General features: G+C 32.9%; 1 long non-coding RNA gene across 1 annotated transcript; it reads left to right on the top strand.

Moving 5' to 3' along the window:
- The first annotated feature begins 1,165 nt into the window (after positions 1-1,165).
- LOC127745683 (uncharacterized) lies at positions 1,166-3,771 on the top strand. The gene is made up of 3 exons (XR_008007010.1): positions 1,166-1,276; positions 1,373-1,427; positions 3,720-3,771. It is a non-coding gene; the product is annotated as an uncharacterized LOC127745683 (long non-coding RNA).
- The last annotated feature ends 7,016 nt before the right edge of the window (positions 3,772-10,787 follow it).

The raw sequence follows: 10,787 nt of genomic DNA, 5'->3' as shown, positions 1-10,787 counted from the left end.
TTAATAAAATTATTAAAAAATAACTTTAAAAAATAGTCATTTTGTAGGGACTAAATGTTCTATTAAACATCTAAATTTAAAACATAACTTTTAAGTTGTGTATCGTAAAGCATTATTTGATTTCGCTAAAATTCAAAATCGTAAAACCTAAATTTCAAAAAATATTAAATCTAAATTATAAACCTTAAACCATAAATCATAAATCCTAAACTCTAAAATATTAATTGTAATCCATAACACATGAACCTTATATTTTAAACTCTAAATTCTGAATTCTAAACCATAAATTCTAAATCTTAGACTTTAATTTCTAAAATTTAAAACGTGAACCGTAAAGTCTAACATATCAACCTTTAAATTTAAATTGTAAATCTTAAACCATAAAATTTAAACTATTAACCCTAAATCCTAAATAATAAATTCTAAACTCTAAAATATGATCTCTAAACTATAAAATATGAACTCTTAAACCCTAAACCATAAAAATCCTAAAGAGTAAAATCTAAATCATAAATCCCAATAAACCAGTAAATCATAAATTTTGAACCAAAATGATAAATTTTAACCCTAAGTGTAAAACACTCATTCCTAAATTATAAAGCATAAATTGTAAATCAAAAACCATAACCTTTAAAATAAAGAAAATAAAATCAAGTTTTTAAGATACATATCTTAAACCCTAATATATATGTAAGAACCCTAATATATATGTAAGAACCGCGATTAATTAACTGTTTAATGAAATAATTAAATTGTCCAAAATAGGATCTAAAAAATTTAGAATGTTAATTAAAAATTTTAAATATGATTTTTGAACTCAGTAAATTTTTCTAAGTTGGAAGATATATTTTTCTGCGAAAAATTGCATAAAAATGCGAACCGATAAATTAACCGGTAGTACTGATCTGTCCGGTACTGTGCGAGAATAATAAAACAGTGAAAAAATTAGAAAAATAAATTAAAGTTAAAAACCGGACATTAATTTTAAAGGTTTGGTCCAATTTTGGACCAAACAAACCAAAAACACTAATGGGTTGGACCAAGCCAAGTTAGACCCAAACCCAACATATATAAGTGTGTTAATGAAACCATTCAACCTCATAAACACAAAACATAGCAGCTGAAGTGAGGTTGAGGAAGAGAGAAAATCCTCCATAGTCAGTATTCATCTTCAACTTTCCAAGGTCATAACTTGAGCTACGGAACTCCGATCGTTGCACCGTTTGCGGCCACGCGATTAAAACGAAGAGTTCTACAAAATCCATCCAAAAGATTGGTGAGAAAATCTCATTTTTTTCCTCAGCCTTTCCTTCCAAAAATTCAAAAATTTAGTGTTTAGGTTTTTGAAATTTTGATGTTTTGATGTGTTTAGGATCAATCTAACTTGAGGAGATTATTGGGTTGTGATCCTATGATATTTGGAGAAGGTAAGAACACTAACCCTCTTGTGAATTTTGATATTTTGAGTTTAGGGGTTAATTGTAATGATATATGTGGTTTAGATTAAATAATTGTTGGTGTAAAAATCAAAGTGGAAGTTGAGCTTGTGGTGTTGGAACTTTGGGAGCTAACTCTTGTGATTGAAAACTTGTTTGGATTTAAATTTGGTGTTTTGTACATATTGAAAATCGGTTAAGGTATGGTTTCAATTTTTTCTATGTAATTTACAATATTTCTGAACACTTAGGCTAGTTGACCATAGGATAAGTTTGAATTGTTGATGAATTATAATGATTTTTTTGGTGATTGTAATGAAATTGATGAATTATGAAAATTGTGATAAACTATATCGTGGTTATTGATGAATGGTATTGAATCCTGTGGTTGAGGATGAATGATGCTAATTGTGATGATTGGTAGTGATAGGATGATAATCAAAGAGTGTATTGGTTGAGAAGTGGTTCTAGTATGATGGATTTGGTATAATTGGGGTTGTGAATTTTGAGGATAATGTAAGGTAAGAAGAAGTTTGGTAATAGTGGTAGGTTGACATGAAAATGATAAGTTCCAATGAGAAATGATATACGTTGTGGTTTGGAATTGGTTTGGTTCAAAGTCTTGAAAATTAGAGAATCTTGTAGAATTTTGTGAAACTTGATTTTTGATAAACTTTGATGGATCATATATTGAGTTACGGTTTTTGAAATTGAATAATTTTTGTATCAAATTAAAGATAATTCAAAAAGTTTTTTAAAATAGTATAGATTTCGTAGAAATCGGAATTTTGTAGAAGAAGATATGATCGTTGGATGTTGGTGTTAGGAATTTGAATTCTGTGATGTTGTAGAATTTGTGATTTTTGGTTTGTGTGCGCACCTACACTGCTATGTGCGCGCTCTGAACAGTGGCTATATTTTAACTTGTGCGTATGCACAGTCTTGTACGCACATACACCCTGTAAATTTTTTAAAACGTACATACGTACACACCGGTGCACACGCACACACATGGAGATGCCTACTGTTGGGAGCGTTAGCACACTCTAGTGCGCACGCACACGCTGGGAAGTGCGTTGTGTTGGGGGCGCTCACACATTTTTGTGCGTGCACTCAACAAGGAAAATTTTGCCTTCTGTGCATATGCACACTTTGAGAAATTCTTCTGGGAGTGTGTACGCACAACTCTATGCATACGCACACTTCCCTATTTTTCAATAAAAACCTCGTTTTTAACTATTTTACCTTCACGGCAATCTTGTAAACTTCGGTAACACTTATTTAAGATTCTTTAACTTGAATTTAGGCTTGGAGAAATAGAGAATACCATAAGTAGGTTAACTAGACAAATTCAGGTAAACATTTTAGAAGATGGAGCCTTAGGTTTCTGGAGTATTGAGGAAGGATCTGTTGAGTGAAATGACGGAGTACGGCAATGACAATTGAGGTAATGAGTTGTGAAAATTATGAATTGATGATGGTTGAGATGAGTCAGGGACTCGGAGTGGAATGATGGATTACTGATGTACTGAAAAATTATTTATGAAAACCATTGCTATATTATTTCATACTGAGATTGTTGAGATGCTATGCGCCTGGCAAGGACGGTTGGTTAATCCCGCTTACATTGAGATGAGGTCCATGGCAAGAGTATCCCATTCGCATCCCTTTAGAATCACTAGAGTGTGCAGGTACTATATCATAGATCATGTTCCGGACACGATATCTTGGGGGTTCCCATTCTGAGACCGAAGGGCGATATCTCCATGGAGATGTATTAGATTGGCAGTTGAACCGACGATGTGATATCACAGCCAAATAGGATAGACATTTATCATGTCCATCTTCTATCTGTTTGCTTGCTTTGCCGACTTGAATTGTTAGCCTAATTATATAACATGATTAATTGCTTCTTGAATTTCCTGATATACATGCTATACTTGTGCTTTATTTGCATTGTTATTACTTGTGTTTTCTACTGGGATTGAGGAGGTTTAGAAGGCGGTGGCGATGGAATCGCATGGCGGTTAGACTGGTGAAGGCTGTGGGACAGCGGCGAATTGATAGTTAGAAATCCCTTAAGATAGTTTATCTCGTTTCATAAAGGATTTAAAGTTATAGTTTTAATTTTAGTTATGTTTTAAGTTGAATCTTGTGTGGATATAAAGTTCTAGGATTGCCTCTGGCGTCCCAGAATCTTATATCTTACATTACTGGACACTGTTACCATATTGAGAACATCCGGTTCTCATTTCATACTTTGTTGTTATTTTTCAAATGCAGGTCGCAACCCACCTCGATGAGTTACTTGATGGTGACAGAGCGGAGGATCTTTATCATGTTTTGGAGTCTTTTGGCTATTCTGCTTTTAAGTTCTCTCACTTTTGTATTTATATTTGTCTTAGAGGCTTACTTTGAAAGAGATATTTTGTATATGCTGTTTTAACTCACAAAATTCTGTATGTTTGTATAACACTAGTCGGCATAAACTCCGCAGGTTGAGGCTAGTTCTTTATGACTATTATATCATCTTATATACTTATATTTTTTTTATCTTATATCTTTATCTTGTGCCTTAAGTTTGTAGTTTCGTATGAACGTTTTGCGCTTTTGTAACTCTATTTTTGAGCATATTCCTTCATCGGGCTTCTAGAATTATTATTCCTTCTATATATATTTATGTATAAGCCTCAGGATTGTCGTGACCTCTGATTAACATTTGCTTTACGGCATGAGGTAAGGTTTAGGGTAATTAGGGTGTTATAGTATATGTGTTAAATAACAATATATAGAAGCTAATATGTACTGGTAGTGTTGTCGCGATTTACAAGTATGAGTGATGGGACTGTAGCTTCTATTTGTCTCTACCCTTCCCACTCTATATATAACTTATAAATTTTATATTACTAATTTGATAAATCGTGAGATATTCTTTCATTAGAATCAAAATAAATTTATTTTTGCCAAAATTAATAAACTCCCTCTATCATCTTTATTTATCTTTTTCTATCTCTTTTCTCTGTCATTCTGTAATCTCGCTACCTTTCTGTTTTAAAAAAAATAAAATTAATCAGATAATATAATTTAAATAAATGCATAAAATTATAAAGAATAAATTAAATTTATAATTACATATTATCAAAAAATAATCTCATAATATCATTCACATAAAACATATTTATTTTTAGCTTTTTTTTATCTAATCTCCATGACGAACCATAAAAAAAATTCACTCAACTCTATTATATGCTTTACTCATATCCAATTTAATCACAATTTCACATTACAACTCACACCTCTTAGTTTTGAGGTAGTACATTCATGAGCTATTAAAATATTGTCAGAAATTAATCTACTTTTTAAAAATGCACTCTGATTTAAACTTATTAAATTATTCATAAACTCCTGAAATCTATGTATCAGAATTTTAGAAATAATTTTATAAAAGACTAAGGATAAGCTAATAAGTCTTACCTGTGATATATCTTTAGCATCCATGATCTTAGGGATCAAACAAATCTGTGTGTGGTTAAACGTCTTGATAATTTTATTTCCACCAAAGAAGCTACGAATTGCCTTAAAAATATCACCACTCATACTGTCCAAATAAAACTGGAAAAACTGTGTTGTGAAGCCATTCTCATCTGAAGCACTTTGAGGACAAATGTTAAAAATGGATCTCTTGATTTTTTCCATAGAGATTGGTCTCATTAGCCTTCGATTTATAAAAGCCATAATCGAAGGACTGAAATCAGTGAATGTCACCAGGTTCTAATGAATTAGCAGATAAAAATATTTTTTTAAAATAATTTTCAGCCACCAGAACAATATTCTGTGAATCAGAAGTCATTCTTCTACTTTTTATAACTTCTACTCCATATGAGATTTTAATCTGTCTAAAACTTCACGTCTATAAATATTTTATATTATCAATATATAAAAATTAAATTTTATTTCTAAATTTTGAGACAAAAATTATACCTCATCTAACATAAAATTATTAATTTTTTGCACAAATTCACAACGAAAGCATGTAGAAATAATATTTTTCCATTTCAAACAGAGCATTTGAGTCATGAAACACAAAAAATTCCTTGATTTTTCATTTGGGTTAGTCATGCTATACTGCTAGTAGCTTCCATTTTTCTTGTGATTGTTCCTTTTTTTTTTGTGTCTTTTTAAAGCAATCATTGCATCCCTTCACATGCCTTAGCCATCCAACACATAAATTTTTCTTCTCCAACTATACCAAATCAAAAAAACAAATCAACATTTTGATTTATGAAATTTTAATTTATTTTATGTAGGCCAACAAAAATAACCATTTTTAAGTTTATGACTAAATTATTATCAAAAATTGATATAATTGAATTATTATGTAAAAATAATTGCACTATATATGTGAATTTTTTTCGTAAAAAATAAATATATTTTAAAGAAAAATTCACATGTTATATAAGGATAAAGTATTATTTTAGTTTTTGAATTTTGGAATAAATTTTAATTTCATCCATAATATTTAAAATATTATATTTTTATTTTAAATGATTTATTTCGTCTTATTTTAGTTATCTAATTAAAATTATTTTTTTTCTTCAAAAAATACAAATTTTTTCTCTATTAATTATTTGGGTAAATTACTAAAATCGCTCTCAATTTTTTGAAACACTAACAAAAGCACCCCATATTTTTTATAACCACAAAAATATCTTTAAAATATTATAAAGTACAACAAAAATAAACAAAAAGAATATATATTTTTATAATAAGTGACAAATAACTTTTACATTTGACAAACCACTTATGTATTTTATTCAAAATTTTGGAAGAATATTCGAATAACTATTTAGAAAGTACATTTAGAAAATGAATAAAAAATTGTTTTTAGAGTTTTTTCATTCTTTCTTGGTCATTAATAAAAATAATTCACAAAAAATCGAAGGAGATTTCAGTATTTTTTTTTTCTAAAGATAGACAATATTCATTTTATCATATAAAATGAGTATAGTATTATGGTCTAATCCATACTTGACAACAAATACTAAAAAAGAACTTTTTCATAACGCCCTTACATCAAAACATAATAACCTAATGGAGAAAAGGAAAAGTCAATATAAAATTATATTGCTGAACTAAAGAAAAGCTAGTGAAAGAAATAGAAAGATAGAGATTAGATTGCATATCTGAACTAAGGATAGAATAAGAAATTAGTGGAGTTTGTACATTTGATATTCAGAGTGAAATTCATTAGCTAGAGCATACATTTTTTGAGGGGGAACGTCCTTTCCTTAGAAGACTTTAGTATTTTTTCTCTCTCCAAATTGCCCAAGTTAGCATCACCGCCAACACCAATTTCTTCTTTTCTTGCGATTGTCGTCGTGCAAGCTCGCTCAGTTCCGACCACCACCGCCACGGTTCTTTGTTGTTATTAACTGTTGATGCCGCGTTGAGGTTAAATAATTGTCAAGTCTGATTTGCAAATGGGCAGAGCACTAAGCAGTGAAGAGCTGTCTCTCCTTCTCCTCCATACCTAGAGCACACGTCCTGTACATTATAGAATCTAATATGGATACGCTGTCGAACCGGAGTCCCATTGTGAAGTAGCCTCCAGGTAAAGATCTTTACCTTTAGGGGGCACTGCAGATCCTGGACCGAGTTCTAAATGTTCTTTTGGCTACAAACTTTAGGGATGGAGCTGGTCAATTGGAGGATAGATAAAAAAGAAAGCTATTTAGTACCCCGATGCTATTGAGTAGTGGCCTGATTTCTCATTTTTTCAGGTAATCCTATCCTCTCCTTCATTAATTTCTATTTGCAAAATGCTTGTTGCAATATCTGGACTAAAGATTGATCGAATTAATTGTGTATTTCATGTTCTGTTTTGTTTGAGTAGCTGATTCACCCATATAATATCTGAGGTTACATTCTGTTGTTAGTAACCTGAGATAGGCCTAAAATTCCTGATCCAAGGGACTTCAAAAATTTTAACTGAACCTTCGCTCCTTGTCCGTCACATTAAACTTTTTTCAATCACTTTCCTTCCCTCCAATAAACTTTTTCAAGCCCAAGAGGGGCATGATTCAATGTCTGCTTTAAGAAAAGATGAATATTTAGAGTAGCAGCCTTTGTATATCTTTCTAACTAATGATTCCTATTTCGTTGCTATTCTCCAACTTTGCTTGACTAGCATAGCTAAGTTAAAAGTTTTAAGATCCTTGATGCCTAACCCTCCATGCTTCTTGTCTCTAAAAATTATATCCTATTTAATCCATCACTGTTTTTGCTCGGTTCTCCTCTAACCCCACCAGAAATTCATAATTTTTCATTGGATATTATCAATTAGGGAGTCTAGTAACTTGAAACAACTCAGAGTGTAGAGAGGAATAGTTGTCGCAACAGCTTTGATAAGAACCTCCTTTCTACTGACCGAGAGTAATAATCGTTTCCAGTTTTGTAGCCTGTGTTTCACTTTATCTTTAATATAACTAAAAATACTCATCTTGAATCTGTTAATTATTACTGACAGTCCCAGATATTTATTCTGGTTCCTTACATGTGAAATTTGTAAAATATGGGCTAATTCATCTCTTACATGAGGGGGTGTTCTTACTAAAGAAGGTGGAACATCTGTGAAAATTAATCTACTGCTTACTAAGGTGTTCGTAGGTGTTCAGTACCTGGAATAGTCTCTGACAAGCCTCTTCATTCGCTTTACAGAAGAGTATAGAATCATCTGTAAAAAGTAGATGGTGACTGTAGGGCATCTGCTATTGATCCTCAATTCTGAGATCTCGCGCCTCTATTCTCCTCTGTGGAGTAGATAGGATAAACCTTCTGCACAAATAAGAAATAGTTAGAGGGAGAGGGAATCGCCTTGACGCAATCCCTGCATGATTTAAAGAAACCATGAGATTGTCCTTCCACAGTAACAGAGTAGGATACAGTAGTGACACACTCTTTAATCCAGTCAATTTACTATTTACAGAATCCTAGCTTTTCCATCACGTCCCATACAAAACTCCATTTAACCCTATCACTTCACTGCCACCTCGTGATCACCACAAGTTTTATTCTTCAAAAAAGGCACGAGCTTATGAGCTATTAGGGTATTGTCACTAATCTGCCTTCCTTTGATGAATGCGCTCTTATTCTCGCTAATCACCTTATTCAACACTCCTTGCATCCTGTGAACTAGTATCTTTGAGATGATTTTATAGAAAATACTACACAAACTAATGGGTCTAGTTTAGGCCATATTTTTTGCATGTTGAACCTTTGGTATCAAACAAATATGCGTGTGGTTAAAACTTCACAACATCTTTCCTCCTGTAAAGAAAATCATGACTGCCTCCGTTACATCCCTTTTAATGATCCCCTAGTAATGTTGAAAGAATTTACCTGTGAATCCGTCATCACCTGGGGCCGAAAAGGGATTAATGGGAAAGGTTGCTATTTTAACCTATTTTTCCGTAACTCTCCGCATTAGTCTTTTGTTAATCGTGACATCGACCCTTACCTCCATGTCTTCTATACTCTCTATAGATGAACTTGGGTTAGAGGTAGAAGAGTTCAGTGAAGTACTGTTGTGCAATCTGAGCTATTCCTTCCTGATCGGGTTTATAATTATCTGAGTCATCTAGCGACTTTTGAATCTTGCTTTTCCTAGTTTTATTACGAAATTTTGCTTGAAAAATTTTGTATTTTGGTCCCCCATTTCAGCCATTAAACCATTGACTTCTCCTGCCAATACTGCTCTCCCTTCTTATACACATCTGTTAGATCAGCCTTTAGATTTAGAATCTGTCTTCTATCCCGCTATTCCTTTTCTCCTTCTCCTATTCTAACTTGTTTTTAAGATCAGTAATGAGCGTCTTCGAGTTGCTTCTACTGCTTTTCGACCACTCTACAAGCATATGGCAACATCTTTTCAGTTTGTAAAATAGTTTGTATATAGGTGATCTATTTATTTGGGTTTGCCATGCCTCTATAACAATGTTTGATACCTCCTCGCTACCACACCACATCTCTTAGAATCGAAATCTCCTTTTAGTTCTTCTTTCTTCGTTGTCCAAATGTAATAGAAGTGGATAATGATCTGATCTGGTATCCTCCAAGTGGGTGACCATTGCTTTCGGGTACTTTAACTTCAAATGTGCTGAGGTCAACCATCTATCCAGTTTTTCTTTAACAAAATTCTCACCAAATTGTTTGTTGCTCCAAGTAAATTTGCTTCCAATATACCCCAAGTCCACTAACTCACCTTCATTAATAAAATTATTGAAAGCCTCAATAGATCTTCTCGTCTTCATACGATCCCTTTCTTTGTCGTGGTACTCTGAGATAGCATTAAAATCTCCTATCACCATAGAATATTGACCCAAATAGCGAATAATCTCCAAAATCTTGCCAAACTACTCCTTCCTCTGATTCTCCTCACAATGAAGATGAATAGCCATCACCTCCCATTGCTTTTGGAGTCTGCGGCCAGTCCATGAGAATTGAATCATAAATTCTTTTTTGTGCCGAACCGTAATATCTGACTCTTCCTTCCATGCCAACACCAATCCTCCTGCCAATCCCCTAGGATCCACACAAGAAAAGTTCACAAAATCCAACTTCCTACAAACTTCTGACATAGTCAAGGTATTATTTTTTGTTTCGCACAATAAACAATACCTTAGGGGAATGAGATTTACAAATCCCTTGTATGATGTGAACTGTCAAGAATTTTTCTAAATCCTGATAGTTCCATATCAACATTTTTATAGCCCTCCGAGTGTCCTTTCAAGGATAGCACCCTCCCTCTCAACAGTCGTAATAGTGAATTTTTGGCACATTTTCTTTGAAATTACCATCTCCGTTCCTTTTTGGGCCTTCCTCTTTTTTTCCTATCACATTGATCTTTTTCTTCTAGTGAGATTTTTCAAGTTTGGCTTCCATTTATTTTGTTGTCCTCCTCCTTTGGAGTGCCTTGGTAACATCCAGGTTGAGCAGCACTTTAACAATCCTACTTTTCTTGCCTCTCACTTGAAATGTGTTAACATCTAAGACTTCTCCCATTGCTCTTCCAATTTTTTCACCTACCTCCTTTGTTTTGTATAATATTCCAATGATTCACAAATTTGAAACCACACCAGAATTTGAGAGAATTCTGCATCATTAAGTGTCTCCTCTTCCTTCCACCTCTTTAGATTTAGGATATAATTTTTGAAAAGCCATGTCCCCCTCTTTCGATTCGAATAAGCTCTTTTTTGTTAGAGAAAAAAAAAACAGGAAGAGGTTTCCTCCATGATCCATCACCCTAAATTCCTCTGGTTGCCTCCAAATAGCCTGCATTGCTGCCTCCATAGT

This window comes from Arachis duranensis, chromosome 3 (genome assembly GCF_000817695.3).
Source record: "Arachis duranensis cultivar V14167 chromosome 3, aradu.V14167.gnm2.J7QH, whole genome shotgun sequence".
NCBI classification, from domain to species: Eukaryota; Viridiplantae; Streptophyta; class Magnoliopsida; order Fabales; family Fabaceae; genus Arachis; species Arachis duranensis.
This window is presented reverse-complemented; position numbering and strand designations above follow the sequence as displayed.